The following is a 27,188-nucleotide window of genomic DNA, read 5'->3' on the forward strand; positions in this document are numbered from 1 at the left end:
TGCTAAGCGAACGAGGGAGTCAAAATGCTCCTCATCTAGACAACTGAATGCAATTTCAATAGCGCTTATGCTAATAATTGGTTTGTGTCCCCAGGAGGACTTCTGTGGCTCCACTTACATAACCCATTATGCAAAGTGCTGAACCATTCTTTCTCTAGAAAGCATTCTGAATACTGATATTTGTACAAGGTTTACTTGCTTTATTAAATAAAAAAGCTTTTCTTGATCTAGCTTCAAAGATCTTCCCTGCAAAAGAGGTGAAAAGGAAAGCCAATTTCTAATATTTTATTATATCAAAGGCCAGTTATTTATCTTGTTGACTAATCAACACAGTAATGACTTACAGCAGCACTCCCAGGCAGCCCCCCCCCCAGTTCAGCGGTTTCCTCTTGGGACTGGTTGAGAAATACAGCCCTAAATAATTTGAAGCAACTTGTATGAACTGAAAACAATCTGAACTGCTCCTTGAAAGTCTTAATGTGAAACTCGACATTAAACTAATTCAGCAGTGATGAGAATCAAAATACAGTCCCTATAGGGTAAGAGAACAGTAGAATGTACCCCCAAACCTAACTTGACTATGTATAATATACTGGATGAGTAATCTCCCCCAATTCCCTGGCTCCGTTTAAGCCAAGATTTTCAGATTTCGCAGAACCATCATCTTAAGAACAAAACTGGAGGACCAGCGTAGAGCTGCCAACTTTTATTTTGCCAAGAACATTTAAAAAGAAAATAACTACCAATTACCACCACCATTATTTCATAAAAGAACTAATATGCTTACGTCAAAAATGGTAAAAGATAATTTTAGGGGAAAAAATTATCTTTTAAATTCAACAGATTTAGCTTCATGAAAAGTGAATCCATTCTCATTTCAGACAAGTGAAAACTCTGTCATGGACTGACACCTCTCCACAGTCCAGCACTGGGGAACCACAGGTGTAAGCAGCTAACTCCCTCTTGGAAAAAGAAAACAACAGTAGGACAAGCCCAAACCAAATATTAACCTCTTCAATAATGAGGAAGTAGAGGCTCCCAGAGGTTTAGGGACTCTCCCAACATCGTATACTGAGAAATCTGACACAGGTCTGTCTAAATCCCAAGTCAGAATTACTAACCATTATGCTAAGTTTCCTCTAATATTCTTTCAGTGGTATAAAGATCCATCCTAAGCCAGTCACCTTTGTGACCAATGACAACCAAAGAATTTCCAAGACAGCTGGCTAGAGGTGTACTTCCCTGGCCATCACTCAGAGACTGAAGCTAAATGGAACTCCTGACCTTTGCCTCATTAATACCAGGCTCACTGCAACTAAGCCAACCAGCCCAGACAAAGCAGACACAACACCCCCTGCCTCCAACCGGACTGACGCAGGACTCAGGACATTCCCAGGAGCCTGTGATATAGTAAAAAACATATTTCTCCAAAACAAAAGGAATGTGTTAATCCTCAAGAAGGAAATCAGTCTAAAAATAATAACCTTGCCCTCCAGAAGTTACAAATCTGAGCCTCATTCTACAAATTATTACAATCTTTTACATATTAACACACAGGTTCCCCACATTTAAATATCAAACAGAAAACTACATGTAATTCCATAATTCTACAGTCCTTAGTTTCCAAATAAAAATACATAATTTTTATATATGTATCATTACATTATGGACAAAAGTATCTTACCATTCCATCCCTCTAGGATAATCAGGACATGAAAGACAAAACTACCTGTGTTGATCAGTACTTATAAAAGAGAGTTGGGAGAAAAATATGTAATTAAATACCATTTTCCGGGGCACCTGGGTGGCTCAGTGGGTTAAGCCTAGGCCTTCGGCTCAGGTCATGATCTCAGGCTCAGGTCATGATCTCAGGGTCCCAGGATCAAGCCCCTGCAGTGGTCTCTCTGCTCAGCAGGGAGCCTACTTTCCCCACTCTTGCCTGCTTCTCTGCCTGCTTGTGATCTCTCTGTCAAATAAGTAAATAAAAATCTTCAAAAAAAAAAAAAATTAAATACCATTTTCCAGGAAAGCCACTACTAGCAGCCAGTAGAAATAGGAGGGACAAAAATTGTATTTGAATATTCAAAGGCCTTTGATATTGAAACCAAAATTGAAAGTCACAAATATGAATAAACAGAATACCTATCAGAGATCTGCATCCAAATCCTCACATATCACTTGCCAACAAATGCCCAAAAGAAATGACCAAACAGCTCTTAAGTAACTAAAGCCTAACCCTCTGGAACAAGTGAGTCTGAAAGAGTTCATCCTCAAGTGAGTCTGAAAGAGTTCATCCTCCATGAAATCGGGTAATGATAGCATTATTTTATTTCCCAATTGGATTTTCCCATGATCAGATTCTTTGTACTCCATCTGAATCTGCAACAAGAGGGAGCAGAATACAGTACAGACTATCTTTTCCTTCTGTTTTAAACAGATGCCATCTAAAATAAAGGCTCATTTTTTTTCTTTCCTTGTAAACTCCCTCTCAGCTCTTTCACCTCTTTATACAGACTCAACTAGTACATCTATTTGTATTATTCTCTACACTCGTGTTTAATATATGCCCAGCATTGACCTCTCTCATGAACTACAAACCCACATTTCCAAAAGCCTCTGGGCAATTCCAGTGTTTTGCAAGTATATAAAAAACTCAACATATTCAAAACTTATCTTATTATGCACCTCTTTGCCTATATTTGTACTAAGAGTACCACCATCCCCGTCACATACATTTAAAACGAATGTAATTTTCAACTTCCAGTTTTCTCCAAACTTTCCCCAACAAGCCCTCCTCCACCCACCCCATCTCAATGCCGCTGTCCTTACCCAGTATGGATACTATATTGAAAGCTGGCTTTCTACAACACACCATTTCACATACTACACTATTAGACTTAGTAGTTTCTCAATACCTCCTAAATGCTGAACTCTTAAACACAGCATTTAAACATGCTCCTCAACCCAGACCCACTTAGAATTTCAAACCTTTCTAAGCAAGCCATCCACTAAATTTTCTGGGTATACAATGAACTTTCCCACCTCCACCCTTGGGCTTACATCACTCCCTTTATTTGAAAAGCCTTCCTCCACCTACTCCCGACCCCTAAAATTCTTATTTTAGAAAAGTCTTACCCTCTGCAATGTGAAACTCAGGCTGTCAGTTCACTGAGACGTAGCATGATATAATGGAAATGCATGGGCTTTGGCACCAAGCAGACCTGGATTCACACTGAGGCTCAGCTACTTAATACACTGGAGCATTGCCCTCCTTATTTATTAAGAAAGATGTTTTTATGTTGTTATGAAGCTTGGAAAATGTATGGAAAGCAACTGGCACAGAGCACGATGCTAAGTGCTCAATAGCTTCAGAGTACTTCTTTCCACCACTTTCCACTTTTTAGCTGATTAGTCCATTAAAAATGAACCCATTTTCCTTTCATACAGCTCCAAACTCTAGGTCAAGCCCCTCACACAGTAAGTATTTACATTTTTATGTAAATATCTTACATCCCCTTCTAGATTTCAAATTCCTGAAAACCAAATACTTAATCTTTGTACCCTATAATGCCTAAATCGTGTTTTGCATGAAACAACACCCACCTATGATTAGAAAAAATCTGTAATATGTTTAAGCAATACAATTTACCTCTTCATGATTTCTGACATATCTTAGAAAATTATTGCCAAAACATGAATTTTAAAGGTTATGGATGTATATTTGTTCCTACATCGTTGCCCAACATCGCTTGATGCCTAACATAGCAAAAATTCAGTACCCACAGGGGTGCCTGGGTGGCTCAGTGAGTTAAAGCCTCTGCCTTCGGCGCAGGTCATGATCCCAGGGTCCTGGGATCAAGCCCCGCATTGAGCCCCGCATCGGGTTCTCTGCTCCGCTGGGAGCCGGCTTCCTCCTCTCTCTCTGCCTGCCTCTCTACTTGTGATCTCTGTCAAATAAATAAAATATTAAAAAAAAAAATTCAGTACCCATTGACTTGAATAATACAATAAAATTTACAATGCAAATATTCATATTTATTTATTTAATATTTATTGAATGGACTTGAACATAACAAAATTTACAGTGCCTAAAGGTATGTGAAATTCCCTGATTACCTCTTTCTGCTCTTACAATTCTTCAAATATTTCCCTTCAAAACACATTATCTATCATACTCTCACTGTGGATCCATAATCATATCTAACTTGACCCCTTTTGCAGATTTTGTCGATTCCAAAATTCCAACCATAAGCTCTAAACAATCAAGTACTTCCAATGGCTAAGAATCTACAGTTTCTATCTAAATCTAAAACTTGGGCAACTAATCCCTCTACAACTTCTTCCAGGGACTTTAAAAATCAACCACCCTTTGACCACAATCAATAAAGGAATAAAAGAAACAGAATTTTTTTATAAGTCATCCACACTTTGCCTGCTGAAAATCAACAACACTGAAATACAATTTCTTTTGCACAGGAGAGCTCACTGAACTTACCACTTCAGTCTATTTTCCCTAATGCATGATATTACCTCCCCTTCCAGTAGTGGGAGGAGAGAGAATGAGGTAAGTACCTAAAAAACTACAGTATATGGTGGGAGGTTGGGGTACCAGGTGGTGGGTATTATAGAGGGCACGGCTTGCATGGAGCACTGGGTGTGGTGAAAAAATAATGAATACTGTTTTTCTGAAAATAAATAAATTGGAAAAAAAAAAAACTACAGTATAAGTCCTAATAGAAGCACAAGATGAGAAACGCAGTTAAGTGTCATGGTTTCACAAAGGTGGTCTGTGTATACTTTACACTGCAAAAACAAAAACAATGCAGACAGTCACAACCACACTCTCTTGTGATCCTAATTTAAAAACCACTATTAAATGCGGAAAACCCTTATCGCCTACAAACCTTCCAGCAGTTCACCACCTGAAATCTGTTCACTAAAAAAACTACCTACATCACTTTCTCCTCTAAACATTCTCAATTTACCAGAGGTAAACACCGCAAAATATAGGTTAAAACACACGCACACACACCACCTGTCTACCTATGGGAACCTCTGCATTGCAGCACAACTCGAACAGTATAGGGGACCTCTGAGGAGTTACTGACAAAAATGTTTTTTTTAGAAGTTAAGGAAAATGACAGATCCAAATATGAAAGTATACAAACTTCGGGGAAGAGGGTGTGCAAGTAATTCTCCAACCCTCTGTAACCAGTTCGTGCAATAGCTGCAGACTAAACTCGCCATAGCCACCAGAATAAGGAGTGCATATTAGAGAATAGCATCCTTTTATTAAGCCTGCAGGAAAATAAGGGAACTTATCCTAACTACTGATTTTCCCCAAGCAAGTTGCTTTCCTACATGACTTCGGCAACAGCTCGAGCAAGCTTTCCAGTGAGTAAAAAGATCATGGGAGGCACGCTGGTGCCACACTGACCTACGTATTCAGAACCGGTGCCGGGCGCAGTCCAAATCGATCCCAGGGCAACCCCGTGGCGGGTCTGGATGTTTGCAAAAGATCCCCGGCATCTACGCATGCATCGCCCAGCCCCGAGACTGAGGAGACGACACCCCTGGGACCCGGGCTAGTCACCGACCCCAGGACAGACCCGGGGGACGCCAAAGTCGAGAACCGGAGCCCAAGATTGAGTCTGGTGTCCAGATTCCCGGCCCCAGGTCGCCAGAGGAAACCAAATCGGAGAGGCAACGCGGAAGACTTGGGGGAGCAGAAATGAGGAGGTCGGGTGGACCGAGGCCCGGCCCATCCCCACTCTCAAGTCCCAACGGCTACAACAACTCCAGGAACCCCCTCTCCGGCTCCGCCCCGCCCACCCCAAGGCCCCGCCGCCCGCTCCTTCCCGCCGGGCGGACTCGGCGAGGACCTCTGCGGTCGACAAGCCCCTTCCCCGGATCCCGACAGCCGAGCCCGCAGCATAGAGCGGGCAGCAGGGGCCCGAGAGCACAAGCCCTGACGCGGCCCGCGGCCGTCCGGCGGCTCTCCCTCGGCCACTCACCGGCGGCCCGGGCGCTGGGAGGAGGCAGGCACGGGTCGGCAGCCGCGGACCCCCGGGCTCCAACCCAGGCTGGAGTTCCTACTCGAAGCCGATCGAGGCTCAGCAGCTGTGCCTACAAGGCCTCTCCGGCCCGAACCTTGGAAAAGCACTTCCGGGGAAGCGGGGGAGGGAAGCGTTTTGGCACCGGAACTGCTCGCGGGCTGGAGCTGCCAGGGCCTCCCAGGCGGGGCGAGGCGGGGCGAGGCGGGGCGAGGCGGGGCGGGGCGCGGCGGGGCGGGGCCTCTCCCGCTGAGCGTTGTAAAGCCGCCCCCAGACTCGTCACTAACCCTTTCTGCCCCGAGGCCCCTCGGATCTCCGAGGGGACGGCTGCGTGCCTGACTGCTCTTCCAGTTAGTCCACTCCAGCCACCTAATTTTACGGACCACGAAACAGAGGATAGGAGAATTTTGGTGCACGGGTCCGCTGTATACAGCCGGCCTCCCGACTTTGCAGTATTCTCTCCACTCCGGTCGGCCTCCTTTAAGAATAGTGATAGTTGACATTTATTGAACAACTACTACGTGACAGCACTGTATTACGCGCTTTGGGTGCTTAACTCGGTCAATCATCTCCAAACCACTTGAGGTTGTTGTTTTTACCTGTATCAAGCAGAGGAAGAAGCCGGTCAAGGTACCAAACCCAATGCCACGAACAGTGGCTCTCGATTTTAACTTGTGTGTGTAAATCTCATCTACCCCTAACAAGATTTTTAAGATCTTTAAGGGCAGGAGGCAAATTATATTCCTATATTTCAGCATCATTTGAATTTGAACAGAAGCCAAGAGCCAGGAGACCCTGGAATTTTACTGCCTGCGTCCTGTTAGGTACTTTTACTTTCTCGCCTTGAGCAAGTTGCTTGACTTCTTTAAGCCTCGGTTTCCTCATTTGCGTGTGTGCGTATACATTCATGGATAATCACCTCTGGATTGTGTAGGAATTCAAAATGAACCTGTGCGATAAACACTTCAGTATACCTGGTACCAAGCAGGACTGGATAAAAGTCAACAATTCTTCCAGGTCACCATCAATAGGAAGGATTTCTCCTCCTGTGGATCACTCTAATGGGGGCAGTTTGGAAAACTGGGTTAGCAACAGATGACAGAAAAGGTTAGTGAAAGAAATAAAGAGTAGAGGGTTTTGCAATAAGAAAAATGAAGGTAGGTAAGCCAAAGAATATCCTGGGGCAAGCCTGGACACTTGCAACGCTGGGAGCTGAGACAGTCTGAGGACCCACAGGGTCAGATGCCAAGCAGGGAAAAAAGTTAAAGAAAAAGGGAATTCCTCAGCCACAAAATCAGGAAGGCACAGAACATCTGAAGCAGATTCCCTATCTGGGGCCAGACTATTGGAGGGAGGGTGGGGGATCCTCTTAACATGCATCCTGTCTGCAAAACAAATTTACAAGCATCTCTTAAAACTGTGGGGGAGGAAGGTTTTTTTAAATTTTCTACTAAGAAAGGCAGGAAAATGGAAATGGTTCAGAACCCCTTATTATGAATTTAAGATGTAAACAATGCCTTTGCCATTGGCTTTATATACAGCGCTGTCTGCTGTCTTGCTTGTTTATTTTATTTTTGTGTTTGCAGAAGTGTTGGTAAATACTTCCCAGATACCCAAATTTAAACAGCCTTTCGTGCCTCACAGTGTGAAGATGTGAAAAACAGAGCCTGGATTGGCAGAACTCACTAACTGCTCTTTCCACAGAGAAGCCTAGACGGACAGTGGGAAGGAATCCTGAACTTTGTCAAGCTTCCCACAGGACTCAGGTAGACTAAAGGTCTGTTACCAAACAGTTATCATCTGACGAGTAAATGGCCCAGTCAGAATTTGAATGCGGGCCTGTCTCCTCAGATGCTTTGCCTCACTATGTCAGTGGTTTTCAAACTGCTAAATGCTGCTGAATTACCCAGAGTTCTTGTTAAAACACAGATTGCTGGGCTCCACCTCCTGGATTTCACTTAACCACGCTAGTTCTTCTTGGAGGTGTAGTCCATAGTAGCAACATCAACATCGTCTGTAAACTTGTTAAAAATGCAAATTATTAGGCCCGACTCCAGACCTGGTGAATCAGAAACTCCAGGGTGGGGCCCCGCAATCTGTGTTTTAACAGGCCTTGCAGGTGATTCTGCCACATTCTCAAGTTGTAGAAACACTGCACTCTACCATCTTGTCTTCCACAATTCCCAACAGGAATAACTCCACTGAAGCAAAAGTTCTCCCATTGAATTAAATGATGTGTGCAAGCACTTTTTTTCATGTTTTGCTCTCAGTGGGAGATGAGGCTAGAAAAAAAAAAATGAGTATTCATGGAGGACTCTTTTTTGATTATTTTACATCTGTAATGAAATTTAACCAGATAATACTGGGTTAGGGTGGACCTAATCTTATTTGGGAACTACTCTGTGGCAGGACTTTCCATGCATTTTCTAAATTAATCTTCACTACACCAGTATAAGGTTTTATGGTCTTAATTTTACAGACGAGAAAAACTGAGACCTAGATGAAGTAATTGACTTAAGGCCACATTCTTACCGAAAGGGCAGAAATCTGGATTGTTCAAACAGAGATTTCTCTAATTCCAGAACTCACGCTCACTCCACTTCGTGGCAGGAGCTTGGAGAACCAATTTCCAGTGTGGGCTCCACCACCCAAACTATGCAACATTGAGTAAGCGACTTAATCTCTATTTCAATTTCTCCATCTATAAATAATGTTATCATAAATCTTCCCCTCCCACACTGGAATGTCAGAACAAATGAGGAAATAAAAGTATAAGCACTTGGAGCTTTTTGAAGAAAAACAGTAAAAAGGCAAGTTATTACAGTATTGTAAATTTAACCCAGGGTTGCTATGTGAGTCTGAGCACTGAATCTTTTCCTGGTTATCTGCTGATTCATACATAAGAGGTTCAAAGGCTATACTTGATGCCAAAGAAAAAGTTGTTTGACTTCATTTGTCAGTGCCTCCTAGAAGTTAAAGAAGATGACAGAGGGTTTTATGTATCTCTTCTAAAAATTACAGGGAATCTCTCACCAAGTTCCTAGGCTCCAGGTTATTGCCCAATGGCCCACCCTCATTCTAGAGATCTTTCCTCCAAACCCTTTTCTTCTCCCCATTACGGGCACCCCTCCACCCTCCTGCCTCCACCCACTACGCAAAGATTTAAAATTCCTCTTTATTATGTAGAAGGATTTAGCTCAATCCTCTCTCGGGCCAGACTCCAGGCCTATCTTTGTTGACAGAATCGCCAGGTTGCACAAATCCAGGGGGTACCATTCATGAAGAATACAACCTGAATGGTGCTCAAAGGGGTGCCAATTGCACAAGCCACAATAGCAATGGTCCCCCTGCAACCGTGCAAGGCTTGGCCCTGTCCATGCAGAGCTCCCACCCCAAAAATCCATTAAGGTGTTTTGTGAAACAAAAGAGCCATCTACTTGGGTGTCCACCATTTGCCAAGCTTTCAAATAATAGGCGTCTTTGTTTTTTGTCTGTTTTAACCTAGGCCTGATCAAGTGCTTAACTCACCAGGCAGAAGTCCTGGGTTCCACACTCTGCTCCAGCATTTTTCACTCTCTTCTGTGACATTATTGCCCATCTCCGCATTAGACTTAGGAGTTTTGTAAAGACTTTTAGTCATGCCTTAGCGCAAGTTCTTGGAAGTATTTGCTGACTGGACTACCAACACCGTGTATCTGCTAGTGTAATTGGCTGACAGTTGACATTCAATGGCTCTCAAATGTGTTGTTTGACCCACAGTCGTTTGTACTAAGAAATAAACTGAGAGGGAAAAATTAAGAAAAGAAATAAATTCAGTCAAAAATTTTTAATTGGGGCGCCTGGGTGGCTCAGTGGGTTAAGCCGCTGCCTTCGGCTCAGGTCATGATCTCAGGGTCCTGGGAGCCTGCTTCCTCCTCTCTCTCTGCCTGCCTCTCTGCCTACTTGTGATCTCTCTCTGTCAAATAAATAAATAAAATCTTTAAAAAAAAATTTTTTTTAATTGAGAAATATCATATCAAGTAAAAATCCCAATTTCCAGCATCTTTTGAGAATTCAGACACTCTGGCAGACTGGCTGTGTGCCCCACAAGGCGTCAGTGTCTATAGCTCAGATGCAGCCTCCTTATCCAGGTGGTACAATAAGTCAGCCTCATTCATGTGTGAAATCTTTGTGGTGGGCACTAAGTTTGGAGCCTCTTGTCTGGTGTGTGGTGTTATATGGCTGTTTCAAAGAAACAAGTACAGAAGATTGCAGATTTCACAGGTGCTCATAACTACTTACTGCAATGTATTTTAGAGTAATTTAAAATTTTTTTTCCTGGGTAGACAATTGAGGGATACCATGTTGTACCGTTTCTAAACAAGCCAGGCAAATGGAGACATCACATGATAAATATTACCACCGACATTTTAAAGGCATTGTAGCTAATGTTACTTGTCAACAGCCTGGAAAATTGAAAAAACAAATAATAGCAAATACTTGAATAAATTTCATGATAACTAATTTAATGGAGTATGAGCCTTTTCTCCCCACTCCACCCCACCCCCACAAGCTGAAGATTTGAAAATACTGCAGTTCTAGTAAGTAATGGAGCCAGGATTAGAACCCAGGCAATCTGTCTCCACAACATGGTCTTGACTACTAAATTAATATTTACTGAGCCTTTCCCATGTGCTAGAGCCATGGCTGCCTCTCAACTCAGACTACCAGATTTATGGAAGAGTGCATGCAATCACTTCCAGATTTTTAATAGGTACTGTAATAAACTTAACACAGAATCTTCTCATCGCTCCCTCCCACCCCAACTCATGTTGGTATGTTTACAATCTTTTGTTTTGAAATGTGTAAATCTAAAACTAAGTGACAGAAATCTAAGACTTCTTTTAATTCCAATATAATTCTTGCACCAAGTTTGTTTTTATATCAAGTTACTGTGAACAGCCCTATGAATGTGGCAAACGAAAGATAGCTTAAAAACAATGGAAGCAATTTGAAGCAATATAATATTGATACTGGAAACCAGTATCTATGGATAAATTGTGCTTGTGGGGGGAAATGGGAGATAACGAAGTTGAATTCAAGCAAAAATGTCACATTGACATAAATGCAGTGAAAGATCAAAACTGAAAAAAAAAGTTCGAAAATGAGGATCTGGAACCCCTGGGTGGCCCAGTTGGATAAGCGTCTGTCTTAGGCTCAGGTCATGATCCTGGGATCCTGGGATAGAATCTGACAGGGGGGTGGGGGGTGGGGGGGGTTTGCTCAGCGGGGAGCCTGCTTCTCCCTCTGCCTGCCACTCCCCCTGCTGTGTGCGTGGGCTCTCTCTTTCTCTCTCTGACAAATAAATAAAAAATAAAATCTTCAAAAATGGAAGATCTAAAAAGGAGTGGTCATCAATTTTTAATATATTTTACATTTAATTTTTAAGTAAACATCAAGGGAAAGTATTAGAACTGACCCCTCACTTTAAAAGCTTTCAAGAATTAAACTTCTGTTGTCCAGATTGGGCGGTTCTGTGAGTCTCGAGACCTTAAGAGGTCGCATTCCACCCTCATTGTGTCTCACGCAGCTGTGGCCCAATTTACTCAGCCTCAGTTTCTCTCTTTCTGCAAAATACGCACAATAAGTGCATCTTGTACCATAGAGATGTTGTGAGACGTAGCTAATAAATGATTATAAAGCACAGTTCTTTGAAGTATAAAGCACTGCATAATTACTAAATACTATAATAATCATCCTCATAATAATAGTAATTTTCAACCAACACATCAACCAGACCCAGATGCTTATTCACCTCGCAATTAGGCAAAAGTGTATATGCCACCTATGAAAAAAAGTAAAAATCTTAGGCTACAGACGAGTTCCACCTCCTTCCTCTTCCCTTTGCAGAATGTGCAGTCGGTCTGCCAGAGACCTATCTCAGCTGCCTCACCTGCCAGCTGTCTGAACCAGCTCGCACAAGAGCCTCTACTCCTTCCACCGTCAAATACAGCGACAGGAAAGCCCACCTCAGAAGACTGTTGTGAGAGGTTACATAGAGCTGAGCACAGGACCTGGCAGATCATAAGAGTTCACTGACTAGTAATCGTGCTGATGACTAACAGCAATATTTGAGAAAGACTAATAGCAGATAGCTATGTAACCATGTTTTACTGAAAGAAAGAAGGAAAAATCGGCACACTCCGTTGGGAGGATGATCTGAGCTGCCTTCCAGATTATGAGAACATTTATCAAATAGAAGCATTTCATATTAAAATCTGATAGCAAAATAAAGACTGAGAAGAATTTGTGGTGGAATATAGACATATATATCTCTATATAGTGGAATATTACATAGCTATAGAAAAGAATGAGATTGTGTCATCTGTAACAAAATGGCTGGAACTAAAGGTATTCAGCTAAGGGAGATAAGTCAGACTGAATGGCATTGTATGCTGACAGATGGGAGCCACACCTGTGGTGAGAATTGTATAATGGATAGATCTATCAAATCACTATGTTGTACGCCTGAAACTAAGGTAACATTGTGTGTCGACTACACTCAAATTTTTTTTTTAAAGATTTTATTTATTTATTTGACAGAGATCACAAGTAGACAGAGAGACAGGCAGAGAGAGAGGAGGAAGCAGGCTCCCTGCTGAGCAGGGAGCCCGATGTGGGCTTGATCCCAGGACCCTGAGATCATGACCTGAGCTGAAGGCAGAGGCTTTAACCCACTGAGCCACCCAGGCGCCCCGACTACACTCAAATTTTAAAAATTAAAAAGAAAAAAAGAAAAGGTGGGGCATTTTACTTTCCCAATGTGTTTGTTTATCTTAATAATTGAATGTGAAATAAATGACTACATTTTGGGTATAGATGATGAGGAGAAAAAATAGAGTACAATGGAAAAGTACAAGGTTCCCCTATTCCCCAGCCTACTCCTCTCTGCAGGTGGAACCAGTGTTAATGATTGGGTATTCTCATTCCAGAACTTTTTCTGTGCATTTACATTCATGTAAACAGAACAGAATTACCCAATAGACAGACAAAACAGAATTACCTAATAGGCACCAATAAACCAGGACCCCAAAATTTTTTTTGTAAAGAACTTGACATTTTTACAAATGCATAGATTTTTAAAAGTCAGAATTTGTTGGGACTTCCTTATGCTTATTTAATTTTAGCATGGTTTTAATCTTGAAGTAAATAATAAAGATATTATTTCATCTGTACTGTTAGCTCTTTAGTACTTCAGACCTTTTTTAAGATATTAATCTTCCCTATTTAAAAAAAATTTTTTTATTTAAAAGATTTTATTGAGAGGGAACACAAGCGGGGGAGTGAGAAAGGGAGAAGCAGGCTTCCTGCCGAGCAGGGAGCTCCATGTCATGCTGGATCCCAGGACCCTGGGATCATGACCTGAGCCAAAGGCAGACGCTTAACGACTGAGCCACCGAGTCGCCCCCCAAAACTTGCTTATAAAGGACATAAACACCTATATTTTGCAAAACATAAATATGATCATATTGTTTTGCAGCTTGCTTTATTTGTGTGAGTGATTTTTAACATGGTGCTATTTACTTACTGGCAACCCAAATAAGAAGGAACTTTTCCGATATCTATCATTTTAGTCCATCAAGAACTATCCCTGTGTAAGGGCCTTATTAGAACAATTTAAGTTTCAAAAGCTTTCTTTCTTGGTAAAGCAAATTTCATTTTCCATCACATTTTCAAGCCAAAATAATACAATCCTTTTTTAATCTCCTCAGAGTGTATGATGGAGAGAAATCCTGCCGACCAGGAGCTTTCTAAATGGTGACTATGGAGAGACGCCAAGGAAATCAAACAGTGCCAAGTGCAGAATCCTCAAGTTGCTCTCTAAACTAACAGAAATTCGTTTAGAAGCTGGATTTTACTGAGACAGGAAGCATTTCACCCCCAAAGGTAGAGCACATGTGGAGACTGTATGGGGCAGGGGCTGGGGTAGGGGAAGTTGTAGCTTCAGAAGACAGTAAGAAGAGAACACTCCCCAAAGAGAAGATTAATGACCTTTTGTAATGGAAGAAAGAATGCTTAAGCATTAGTTTATAACTACATATATTTAAAATATTTAAAGTATTTTCCTTATAGTCAATTAACTGCTGAAATTTTATTATTCCTTCAATAAGCTCACTGTACTTAGAAGATACAAACATATATGTAAAGAGAGCGATCGAATATGTAGAGATAGAGATCTATAGATATAGATGTACTTGAAATAACCCCAACTGAAAACTACAAATGTTTATTATACACATACTGTCAATAAGACACGGGGGAGGGCTCCTGGGTGGCTCAGTGGGTTAAGCCACTGCCTTCAGTTCAGGTCATGATCTCAGGGTCCTGGGATTGAGTCCCACATTGGCTTTCTGCTCAGCAGGGAGTCTGCTTCCCTCTCTCTCTGCCTACTTGTGATCTCTCTCTGTCAAATAAATAAATAAAAGCTTTAAAAATATATATAATAAGACACGGGGGTGAGGGGTGCCTGGGTGGCTGATTGTGTGACTGCCTTTGGCTCAGGTCATATCCTAGAGAACCAGGATGGAGTACCCCTGGCCTCCCCACTCAGCGAGGAGTCTGCTTCTCCCTCTGACCCTCCCCTCTCTCATGTTCTCCCTCTCATTCTCTGTCTCAAATAAATAAAAAAATCTTTTTAAAAAAAGATTTTATTTTTTTATTTATTTGACAGAGAGAGAGATCACAAGTAGGCAGAGAGGCAGGCAGAGGGGGGCGGGAAGAAGGCTCCCTGCTGAGCAGAAAGCCCAATGTGGGACTCGATCCCAGGACCCTGAGATCGTGACCCACACCGAAGGCAGCGGCTTAACCCACTGAGCAACCCAGGCACCCCTAAAATAAAAAATCTTTAAAAAAAAAATCAAAAGACACAGGGGTGGGTGTGGTCTGGGGACAATAAGAATTCTAGTCACAGAATCTGCCTTCTAAGAATCAAAAGGCCAGTTGGAGAGAGAAGTTATGGACTCAGGGAGGAGGAACCACAGCAGTGCAAAATACTCTGTGGTAAATTCTAGATGAATAATAGAACCTCTTCTCTTTGGAGACCTCTTCCTTCATGCGTGGTCTTAGGACCAAGTAAGAGGTGGGACTTAAGAAGTGTCTTAAAGGATTTGTAGAAATTACAAGGGAAAGAGGGGAATAAAAAGGATCACAGCTTTCAAAAAAGCGTAGTAGTAGAAAAGCACAGAGCACATTCAGAAGACCTTGAGTAGATCCCTTTAGCCCAAAGAGATTGGGCAAGCAGGTTGGTTGGGCCTGTAGTTTGAAGGGTGCTGACAACTAAATTAAGATACGTGGGCATTATCTTTTCGGGCAGTAAAGAATCAAAGCTGGTTTCCCTACTATGAAGCAACATAATTAAGGTACACGTAAAAAAAAAATTAATTAATTAATTTAAAAAACCTTTTTTAAGGTTTAAGAAAAAACTTTAATTAATTTAAAAAACCTTTTTTAAGGTTTAAGAAAAACCTTTTTCTCTCTCTTTTTTTAAAAATGGGAGACATTTGCAAAACACGGGAAAGCCTAAGAAATAAAATAAAAGTCACCTGGAAAACCACCACCCAGGGGCGCCTGGGTGGCTCAGTGGGTTAAGCCGCTGCCTTCGGCTCAGGTCATGATCTCAGGATTCTGGGATCGAGTCCCACATCGGGCTCTCTGCTCAGCAGGGGGACTGCTTCCCTTCCTCTCTCTCTGCCTGCCTCTCTGCCTGCTTGTGATCTCTCTCTGTCAAATAAATAAATAAAATCTTTAAAAAAAAAAAAAAAAAAAAAAGAAAACCACCACCCAGAAATATGTTACACTTTTGGTGGGATCACATACAGCATTTTTTCCTGGTCTTATATTTTTGTGTGTATGTGTGCATGTTTGTGTATAAATTGAGATTGTTCTTTCTTAACTCAACATGATTTTGTGAACATTTTCTTATTAAAAATCACAGCTGCACTGTATTTCAACATATAAATGTAATATGTTGTGCTTACTGAATTTTCCATTTTTTTCATCTGGACACAAAAAACTAAAATTCATCCAAGGTTCACCAAGCTGTATGAAGGGAAGGTAGGAGTAAAGGATAAGCTGAGAGCGGGAGGAACGGTTAAGAAGCTATTGGTAGACGATAGCTTATATAAATGAAGTCACATTCACTCTGTAGAATAGTTTATTATATTACAGCATAACTATTGCTTCAAAGAATGATGCTGTTACTCATGTATCATATGGAGTGTTCTCCCAGATATATTTTCTCTTCTCCCCAGTCCCTTGAATTTGGAATGTCCCAGAATTCCATTCTCTCTTCTCCAGCATCTACATTTATTTCCTCCTTTGGCAATCTCATCCGGTCCCAGGGATTTAAATATTGTCTACATGCTACCCACCTGATGGCCTGTGGAAAGAAAGGGTATTCCATATTCAGGGGCGGATACAAGTTTTCTGAAAAAGAATTTGAAATTGTAAATAAAAAATGCCTGCTGCACTCCAATGCCATCTAGTAGGAGACGTTACCAACACAAAACACTGTCATCCTGTTCTGGGAGGGGTCCTTGGAAGTGAGGGGACTTGTATGCTATAGCCTAAGCAAAGGCCGGGGGATAGGAGCAGAATGATATGAAGAGGGCATCAGTAAGGGGATATCACTATTTCAAAGTCAGGAATGGGTGAGAGAATAAAAATCACGCTTCAATTTGGGCAATTTGTTCTTTGCCCTCTATTCATTTGGATGCCTATAGAACAATAACCTGGAACTACCATTTGATTTGGCTTCCTAGAAAATGGTATATTGTTCATTGTGAAAGCGGGGGTGGGGGAGTTTCTATGGGTTAATTAACAAAATACGGCTCCTGAGACAGCAAGCAAATGTACATGATTCTTTATTTCCAGTATCATCTCCTCATCAAAGTTTTTCTCACTGCTTCTCTTGTAAAGCTCTGCTTCTCAACCCATAACATGCTCAGCTACAATTTGCAAGGAATTCTTGCTTTCCACATTGAAAAGGCCCAATTCCTTTGATAGAACTGTAGTCTGCCCCTCATAATACGTGAGTACAAACGTAGAAAAATATTTATACATCCCTCCAATCTATAGAAAACCATTCCGGGGTCTTGAAAACAGTCTCTTTACAGACGGAGAGAATGTGAGAGAAATGCCGTCAGTGTGCTGGCTGAAAGCTGCAATGTCTGCCCAGCACTGTGCTTCCTCTCAGAGCTGGGGATGCTCTGCTGAATGAGCCCTTGTGTGTCCAAATTCAAAAAGTTCTTGTTTGCTCCAGTTGAACAAAGCTCTCACAGACAGTGGGATCTGCAGGGCAGCCACCAAGTGTGTTGAACCAATGTTCCCTCCACCGCAAGGCCGAAGAGTTGATCGTAATGGCAGTTCTCACCTTCGTGTATGGGGCCCAGTGTTGGCGGTGCCGTCCTGCAGAGCTCCCGCTGACTTCAAAGGAAATGACATAGAACAGAACCCCATGGTGTAAGGAGAAACAAGCAGCATCTGATCAGAATCAGGCCATATTTTTTTTTCATTCTTTCTGTATAAATGGCTAAATTTATATACAGAATATTTAAAGGCCCCCTTTCACAGTGGCCGTTTATGAATTGTCAGATGTGCATACACTTATTAGGCAGCTCAACACTGAACTGCTTATATAGGAGGGAAAGGGAGAGGGTTGTGTTGTAGAGAAATCTACCCCAAATCCACGTTTTTCTTGGTCTATAAGACTCCCCCCTCCCGACCCCGGCAAAGGAGACCAGAGTGATTGGGGCTGGCTTAGTGGTTCCTTTCACTTAAAGCTGGCCTTAAGGCAAACCTTAATGAAAAAGAAGGAAGAGACAGAGGAGAAAAAGAGGAGAAGGAGGAAGAAAGAGAAGTGTGTGTGTTGGGGGAGGGGGCGGGGGTATGTTTATTAAATCCCTGGATAGGGGAGGTCTCTTTCTAAACTAAACTAAAGGAAGGAGGAGTCACTAAAGAACAAAATTTAACTACAAAAAAAGAAAAATTCCACATGTCAAAAATCAAAATAAGATAGATTTAAAAAACATAAAAAACTGAAAGATATTGGTGACAACTTAGATAAGTAAATGATTAATATTCTCCTGAATTGTTAAGGAATTTGGGAAGCCTGATTTAAAAACAAAAACAAAAACACTCCCACCGCTAACAACACACTCAATGGGGAAAACCCGAAAGCTTTTCCTCTAAGCTCGGGACCAAGACAAGGATGTCCACTCTCACCACTTTTATTCAACATAGTACTGGAAGTCCTAGCCACAGCAATCAGACAAGAAAAAGAAATAAAAGTCTTCCAAATTAGTGGGGAAGAAGTAAAACTGTCACTATTTGTAGATGACATGATACTATATAGAAAACCCCAAAGCTTCACCAAAAAACTATCAGAACTAGTAAATGAATTCAGTAAAGTCGCAGGATAGAATTAATAAACAGAAATCTGTTGTGTTTCTATACACAAATAATGAAGTAACAGAAAGAGAAATTAAGAAAACAATCACATTTGCATTTGCATCAAGAAGAATAAAATACCTGGGAAAAATTACCCCCCCAAAAAAGTGATAAAATTGCTATAGAATAAACAAAGGATCCATACAATTCACAGAAATATACATTTATTATTTTTTTTAAAGATTTTATTTATTTATTTGACAGAGAAAGATTACAAGTAGGCAGAGAGGCAGGCAGAGAGAGAGAGGAGGAAGCAGGCTCCCTGCTGAGCAGAGAGCCCGATGCAGGACTCGATCCCAGGACCCTGAGATCATGACCTGAGCCGAAGGCAGCGGCTTAACCCACTGAGCCACCCAGGCGCCCAGAAATATACATTTAAATGGCCAATAAACATTCGAAATATGTTCAGTGTTACTGATAACAATAAAAGCAAGGAAATAAAAACAGAGTTTTCATTTCAAACTGGCACCATGAAAAATGAAACCATATAATGTAGCATTTTCAAATACAAGCAACAATCAGAAAATGTAACTCTTTAAAAATGCCTTTAAAAAAAAAAAAGATTTTATTTATTTATTTGACAGACAGAGATCACAGGTAGGCAGAGTGGGAGGCAGAGAGAGAGAGAAGCAGGCTCCCTGCCGAGCAGAGAGCCCGATACAGGGCTGTATCCCAGGACCCTGGGATCATGATCTGAGCTGACGGCAGAGGCTTAACCCACTGAGCCACCCAGGCACCCCTAAAAATGCCTTTTCAAAACACCAACAGAACAAAGAAAATGTCAAAGGCTATACATAATAAGACATGCAGAACCTACATTTTAAAGAAATGAACTTTCTTCCTAGGCAGAAGAACCTCATGAGGGACAGACAGGTCCTGCTCAGGGAGGGCATTCTAGCATGGGTTGGCTACACACACGGGGAAATCAAGGAAATCTGTAGACTCCTGAGGATAATGACAGGCCAGGTTCTCACTGTGAGAGAAGGCGGTATAGTGATGGGGGAAAGCTAGAATGAGCCCCTGTAGTAGTAGATTGGAATGGAACATGTGAGCGTGCACTCACAGTTTTCAATATAGATAGATAGATACCGAAATAAATTTGGATGTAAATGTGTTTTTATATATGTATACAATATGTGTATGTATGTATGTGAATACATATTTATGTATATGCATGCATTTCTTTCCTAGCTCAATCCAATGACAAGGCCAGGGAGAAGAGACACTCTGGTAACTGATCTCTCTTCTCTTCTCACAAGAACTTTGTTCTTTGCAGAGCTCTCCCATTTCCCAAGGCTTCGTGCTGAAGGCTGTGTCAAGATTAGACCTTTCACCTAAGCTCCAGGTACTCAATGTACTTGACGTATTCAAACTGCTAATACAACTTCTCTACTTTGTTGTCTCACAGACATTTCAAACTTCACATCGTCAAAATAGAATGTCTACTCTCCTTGTGCTCTCCCCAAGCCCTCCTTGTGCTCTCCCCAAGCCGTTCCTCCCCACTGTTGCAACTCTATAAATAGTAACACCGGTCATTCACTCAGTCACTGAAGTCAGAAGCCTGGGAGTTCTCCTAGCTTCCTCCCTTTCCCTTATCCTTCATAGTCTCTCCATCAGCAAGTTCAAATCGTTCTACTTCCAAAACACACCTTGAGTTAATTCGTGTCTATCTCTATTTGTGACTGTGCTCCTTGAAGTTCCCACTCTCCCTCTCCTAGATGACTGCAATAGCTGTCTAACTAGTCCCTCCACATCCATGGGGATACTCCTTATGTTCCATTATCAACACAGCCAGAGTGAACTCTTAACATGTAATTGAAGCATGTCTTTCCCCTCCTCAAACCCTTCTGTGATTTTCAGGCCTGTTACAACAAATCCAAGTGTCTGGCTGTGGTATAAAGACCCTGCACGATCTGGCTACCTGCCTAAAGCCTCCAACTTCATGCCATGCACTTTATCCCCGCAGTTACAACTCTGCAACTTGGGTTTCCAGAACACACCAAGCTCTCATCTGTCTCGGGGTTTCTGCACTTGCCCTTCCTTCTGCTCTCCATGCTCTACTTTCAGCCTTTCACATGATTGTCCTCTTCTAATTCTTTAGTTCTTAGCTTAAATGCCAGTTACTCAAAGCAGAATTTCTTGGCCATCCTATCTAGGTAGGACCTTCTATTACTCCTTATCAGAGCCAACTCTTTATATTCTTCCTAACACCAGTTGCAATGGTTTTTTTTAATTATTTTTTTGTTTTATTGCCTGTCTCTCTTGCTAGAGTGTAAGCTGTATGAGGGGAGTGATCCTTCATTCCTGTTTTCTCTTTCATTCCCATAGTTCAGCATGGTGTCTGCTATATACCATGTAGTTGATAAATTTTTATTTTATTTTATTTTATTTGAGAGAGAGACAGAGATAGGGAGAGAGAGCACAAGCAGGGAGGAGAGGGAGAAGCAGGTCCCCAATTTAGCAGGGAGCCCGATATGTTCCAGGATCCCAGGGATCCTGGGTCCCAGGATCCTGGGATCATGACTTGAGCCGAGGCAGGTGCTTAACATACTAAGCCATCCAGGTGCCCTTGTATTTGATAAATTTTATCAAATTCAAAAACAACATGTAGAAATTTACTATGCCTCTGCCTTCAGCTCAGGTCATGCTCTCAGGGTCCTGGGATCAAGCCCCACATCAGGCTCTCTGTTCAGCAGGGAGCCTGCTTCCCCCTCTCTCTCTGTCTGCCTCTCTGCCTACTTGTGATCTCTGTCAAATAAATAAATAAAACCTTAAAAAAAATTTACTATGTATTAGATGCAAACGATTCAGAAGTAGAACACAGAATTTCTCCAATTCTTTTACGGTCTAGAAGGGAAGCAAATAGCCAATTGTAAATCCGCATGGGTAGTACTATAATAGGGAAAGTCTCATATGGGAGAGGCCCCTAATCTGGGCTCAAGGCCAAACACAAAATGCTTATTGGAGGTTGTGACATTGTAGTAAAGCAGTGGATAGATGAGTTAGTCACGGAAGATACAGTGGGGTAGGGCAGAGGCCAAGAATAGCATGTGCCTAGAAAGGAGGCAGACTGTGGCAGATTCAGAAGGCCAAATGCTTTAGGGGTGGAGAGTAGAAACGAGGGGGAAGAGAATAAATGGCAAGAGATGAAGCTACAAAAATGAGGTGACATAAGGGTAAACTCCATTAAATGGTTTTTACTGCATCCTGGGGGAGTGGGATGGTCAGTGGAAGGTTTCACGTAGGCAGGAATGTGATCAGTTTTGTGTCACAAAGGTCATTTCGACTGCAACATATTTAAGGAATGGAAGACCAAAAAGGGGGCTAGGCAGGAATCTAAGTAACAGTCAGCAGGATGGCAGTGACTGAAACTAGGGTAGTTAACAATGGGAATACAAAGATTAAGACCAAAAAAAAAAAAAAAAGACAGACTTGGAGGTGATTTTAAAAATAGCCCAGTGCAGAAATTGACAATTCAATAAAGAATTTGTTGAATGAGATGAGGACAAATGGTTAGATATTTGGAGGGAGAGTTCAAGCCCTACTTCAAAACTGTACCAAAATAGAGGTGCCTGGGTGCCTGACCATGAGCAGGGAAGGGGCAGACGGAGAAGCAGACTCCCCACTGAGCAGGGAGCTCAATGTGGAGCTTGATGCTGGGACCCTGGGATCATAACCTGAGCGAATGCAGACACAACCAACGGAGCCATCCAGGCGCTCCTGACAATTATTTTTAAATAAATGCTTTTAGGATGTTAAAAAATGTAAGTCAAGGAATTACTTCTACTAATATTAATAATAATTTATAAAAAGTGAATTTACAGAAAGTGTAAAACATCTGGATATAAAAAAGGAGGAACTAAAGATGATTAAAATTTACACTTTTTTAAAAAAGATTTTATTTATTTATTTATTTATTTGACAGAGAGAGATCACAAGTAGACAGAGAGGCAGGCAGAGAGAGAGGGAAGCAGGCTCCCCGCTGAGCAGAGAGCCCGAAACAGGGCTCAATCCCAAGACCCAGAGATCATGACCTAAGCCAAAGGCAGCGGCTTAACCCACTGAGCCACCCAAGCGCCCCTACACTTTTTTTTCAAAACAGATTTTATATACTCGTTTGACAGAGAGAGACACAGTGAGAGAGGAAGCACAAGCAGGGGGAGCGGGAGAGGGAGAAGCAGGCCTCTCCATGGAGCTGGAAGCCCAATGCAGGGCTCTATCTCAGGATCCTCGGATCATGACCTGAGCCAAAGGCAGACACTTAACAACTGAGCCACCCAAGCGCCCCAAATTTACACATTTTTTTTAAGATTTTATTTATTTGACACAGAGAGAGAGATCACAAGTAGGCAGAGAGGCAGGCAGAGAGAGAGGGGGGAAGCAGGCTCCCGCCAAGCAGAGAGTCCGATACGGGGCTCGATCCCAGGACCCTGAGATCATGACCTGAGCTGAAGGCAGCAGCTTTAACCCACTGAGCCACCCAGGCATCCAAACTTACTCATTTTTATAGCCATTACAAATTTAATAGATGGGTTAAACTCTAGACTAGATACATTTGAAGAATGACTTTACTGAATTAGAACACGGTGCTGAGAGATTTACCTAAGATACAGCACAGACGGCCAAAGAGCTAGCTAGCTCACTAAAGCAAAAGCAATTAGGAAACATGAAAAACAGATTGAAAGGCTCCAGCCTACATTCAATACAAGTTCCAGAAGAATGGAGGGAAGCTGGAAAAACAATATTTGTAGAATTAAAACACACACACACACACACACACACACACATACACACACACTGAGTACTAAGCAGCATACATCTACATTAATACATTATAATAAAATGAACTACTTTCAAAAGCTACTACAGAATTAATATGATGGTGGTAACACTGTAAGAAAGAATGAACTTCATGAGGTTGTACTTCAGAAAATAGATTATATGGAAAAATTAAATTTGTTTTCTATCTCATACTATATATAAAAATTAAAAACTAAAATGTGAGAAGCAAACCCATAACACTTTTAGAAGAAAATTCAAGGTAATATATTTATGACCTTGGAGTAGGGGAGGATTTTTTAATTAAGATTTAAAATGAGAATCATTAAAAAAGTGAATTCGTTTTCCAAATTTAAGAAGGAAAATCTTATTCAACCAAAGACACCATAAGTAAGTAATAAGAATCTACAAACTTGGGTGCCTGGATGGCTCAGTGGGTTAAAGCCTCTGCCTTTGGCTCAGGTCATGATCCCAGGGTCCTGGGATGGAGACTTGCATTGGGCTCTCTGCTCAGCAGGGAGCCTGCTTCCCTTCCTTTCTCTCTGTCTCTCTGCCTACTTGTGATCTCTGTCTGTCAGATAAATAAATAAATTCTTAAAAAAAAAAAAAAAGAATCCACAAACTTCTCTTTGCAATGAAAGAACATATTTTTCAAAGTCTATATAAACCACTGGATGTAGACCAAGGGGTAAGTGTCCTCCTTCTTTGCTGATTAAACTTTTCTCCTTTCCTCCTTCTTTCCTAAAACCCTCTGTTTTGATTAACATGTTATGTGACTATATCATTCACTTTGCTCCTTGATATACCCCTCCTCCTACTCTGAGACACCTGTCTTTCCTTGAAGACTTTAGCTTGCAGTTCACTGTCACTCCACACCTATTCTTTTCATAATTCTTGGTGATTTCAATATCCATTTCCTGATATGGTCCTTTCAATAAGTATTTGGCCTCTAAGTATTTGGCCTCCTCTTCTCCAGTGATGTTGTCTTCCAACTTAGCCACCACTAACATGGTCAAATCTCTAGAACTGTACTGCTCAATCTGGTAGCTACTCACTTCATGTTTCATTTAATTTTAAACTTATTAAACTTAAATACAATTTAAATTTCATTTCCTTGGTTGGCCCATTTTCAGTGATCGGTAGCTTAGGTGGCAGCCATATTAGACAATGGTTACGGAAGAGTCCCATCACCACAGAAAGTTCTATTGAGTAGTACTGCTCTAGATCTTCTTATCACCCATGGCTGCAACTTCCTCCATAATGCCAGTATCAAGCATCCCACTCTCTGACCAAGGACTTCTACTCTTTTTTTTTTTTTTTTTTTAAGATTTTACTTATTTGTTTGAGAGAGAGAGATAATGAGAGAGAGAGCACAAAAGGGGGGAGGGTCAGCAGGAGAAGCAGACTCCCCTTCATGAGTAGGGAGCCTCATGTGGGACTGGATCCTGGGACTCCAGGATCATGACCTGAGCCGAATGCAGTTGCTTAACCAACTGAGCCACACACGTATCCCAAGGACTTCTACTCTTTAAGCTTATTTCTGACTCCAATAATTTGTCAAATATATTTGGACCTATAATCTATTCAATCTTCCACCATTTTATTGTTCCTTACCCTGTGCCATGTTCTACTTCCATTATTATCCACTTTAAATTCCATGATCAACCATTATGTAACTCCTCTTGGTGTACATCTTAATCTACCTTGTCCCTCTTACTTTTTTTTTTAACATGACAAATTTTACTTAAATCTGACTTTCTGCCTGTTGGTTATCTGGACAAATCCAATTCTCCACTTACTCTGCACCCACACCTCTGCTGCTAACTGTGGGTGTAGAAAAAAAAAAAAACCCACACTGTTATCATTAACATCAAGTAGGCCCTTAATGCTACCTACCAATCATTATTGCTCACTAGTGCATTCAATCTCTCATTCTCATAGACTACTCATACTTTCTTTTCATTTTCAAACCTCTGACAACACCTCCCTATTTGCTCCATCAGCTGATGATTTGCATCTTACTTAGGTGAGAAACAGAAGCTACCAGAAAAGAATTACTATCTGTTCCCACCATCACATCTACTCACCTACCTGCACTTGTGTTCATTTGCTCTGCCTTGTCACCTGTTGCTATGAACAGACTGTGTCTACGGTTCTAATGAAGACCAGTCCTCCACTCTAAACTAGATCTCAGGGGCTCCTGTGTGGTTCAGTGGGTTAGGCCTCAGCCTTCGGCTCAGGTCATGATCTCAGGGTCCTGGGATCGAGCCCCACACTGGGCTCTCTGCTCAGCGGGGAGCCTGCTTCCCCCTCTCTCTCTGCCTGCCTCTCTGCCTACTTGTGATCTCTGTCTGTCAAATAAATAAATAAAATCTTTTAAAGAAATAAATAAATAAACTAGATCTCACCCCCTCCAGCCAATTTAGGGATCTCAGTACACCAATTGTCTACTTTCTCTCTGGCATTATCACTTTTTCCCTCTCTACTGGACCTTTCTGATCCTCATAAAACTATGGCTTTATTTATCCCATCTTAAAAAACAAAACAAAACAAAAACTACCACTGACCTCACTTTTCCCACCAGTTACTTTTCCATTTCCTTCCTTTCCCTTTAAGCAAAAATTCTTGAAAGTAGTCTGCCCATACTCATTATCTCTAACTTCTCTCCTCTCACTCTCTCCTGAATCTACACTCATCAGAATTTTGCCCCCACACTGTGTCATCAATTCTCCTGTCAAGATCACCAAAGATTCCACGTGGCTAAATTTACTGGTCAATCTCAGTCATCATCTTGCTTGACCTATTAGCAATGTGTGTGACCAAGATAATCCCTCCTTCGTGAGACCCTTTCTTTACTTGACTTCCAACCTGGTTTTCTCCCTATCTTACTATTTGCTCTTTCTCAGACTCTTTTATTGGTTTTTCCTTATCTCCATGACCTCTGAACATTGAAATATCTCAGTCTTTGGATTTCTTCTTTCCAATGTCTGTAGACACTTTGTGGTAGATTGAACTACGGTTTACAACAATTTGCTCCCTCCCTTCTATAGATTGTACATCCACACTTTTGGATTTGTCTTGAAATGCCTCTTCAGTGCACAGTATACATCTTTGTCTCATTGCAGGGCTGGGCTGTATGACTTTCTTGGGCCGATGAATGGAATAGAATAGAAGCATGTGGTTCATACCACAAAGAGAAACTTTAAATTGTATTGCACTGTTTAGTTTGGCCTCTCTTGCTTCTGCCCTTTGCCACAAGTGTGGCATGCGCCAGATAGTGGCTGTTTCTTCAGCTTAGGGCTCAAATTAGAATACACTTGAATCAGACATAGCTGGCTCACAGCCTAGAGTGGAAGCCATAATCATATGTAACAAGAGCAAGAAATGAATGTTACTCTAATCGACTGAGATTTGGAGGTTTTTTGTTACTTCATCAATGTTGACTAGTAAAACTTCCTTTAAATTCTCCTGAATGCCTGGTTCACATGTCCAGTTGCCAACTGGACACCTCTACTTGAATGTCTATCAGGCAACTCAGACACAAGAGGTCCAAAATAAGCTCTCAATCTTCTCTACCAACTCTGATCTTTTTGAAGTTTTATCATTATGAACTAACAAAAACTCTAACCTTCTAGGATAAAAAAACAAAACAAAACCTAAAGTCATTCCTGAGTTCTCACTTTTGATTATATTCTGTGTGCAATTTATTAACCTATCCTGTTAGCTCTACCTTCAAAATAAATCTAGATTCTGAAAACTTCTCATTACCTTTACTGGTACCATCTTAGCCCATGCTATTACCATTTGTGCGTGTTTACTGTTATCATCATACCAATCCCCACAGAAGGGTTGGTTACCTTTGTTTTCTCC

General features: G+C 41.5%; 1 protein-coding gene across 4 annotated transcripts in view; it reads right to left on the reverse strand.

The window, feature by feature from the left end:
- The window catches only part of FRS2 (fibroblast growth factor receptor substrate 2), a 152,793-nt gene that overhangs the window by 115,185 nt on the left and 10,420 nt on the right, over nucleotides 1-27,188 (reverse strand). For 3 of the 4 annotated variants that reach the window (XM_044228737.1, XM_044228733.1, XM_044228734.1), the window contains exon 1: nucleotides 6,015-6,162. The exons of the other annotated variant lie outside the window; for it this stretch is intronic. The gene's annotated coding sequence lies outside the window, so the exon portion shown is untranslated. Of the gene's footprint in view, nucleotides 1-6,014; nucleotides 6,163-27,188 lie in introns of those variants that run through there. 4 annotated transcript variants of the gene reach the window in all.

This window comes from Neovison vison, chromosome 12 (genome assembly GCF_020171115.1).
Source record: "Neovison vison isolate M4711 chromosome 12, ASM_NN_V1, whole genome shotgun sequence".
Taxonomy (NCBI): domain Eukaryota; kingdom Metazoa; phylum Chordata; class Mammalia; order Carnivora; family Mustelidae; genus Neogale; species Neogale vison.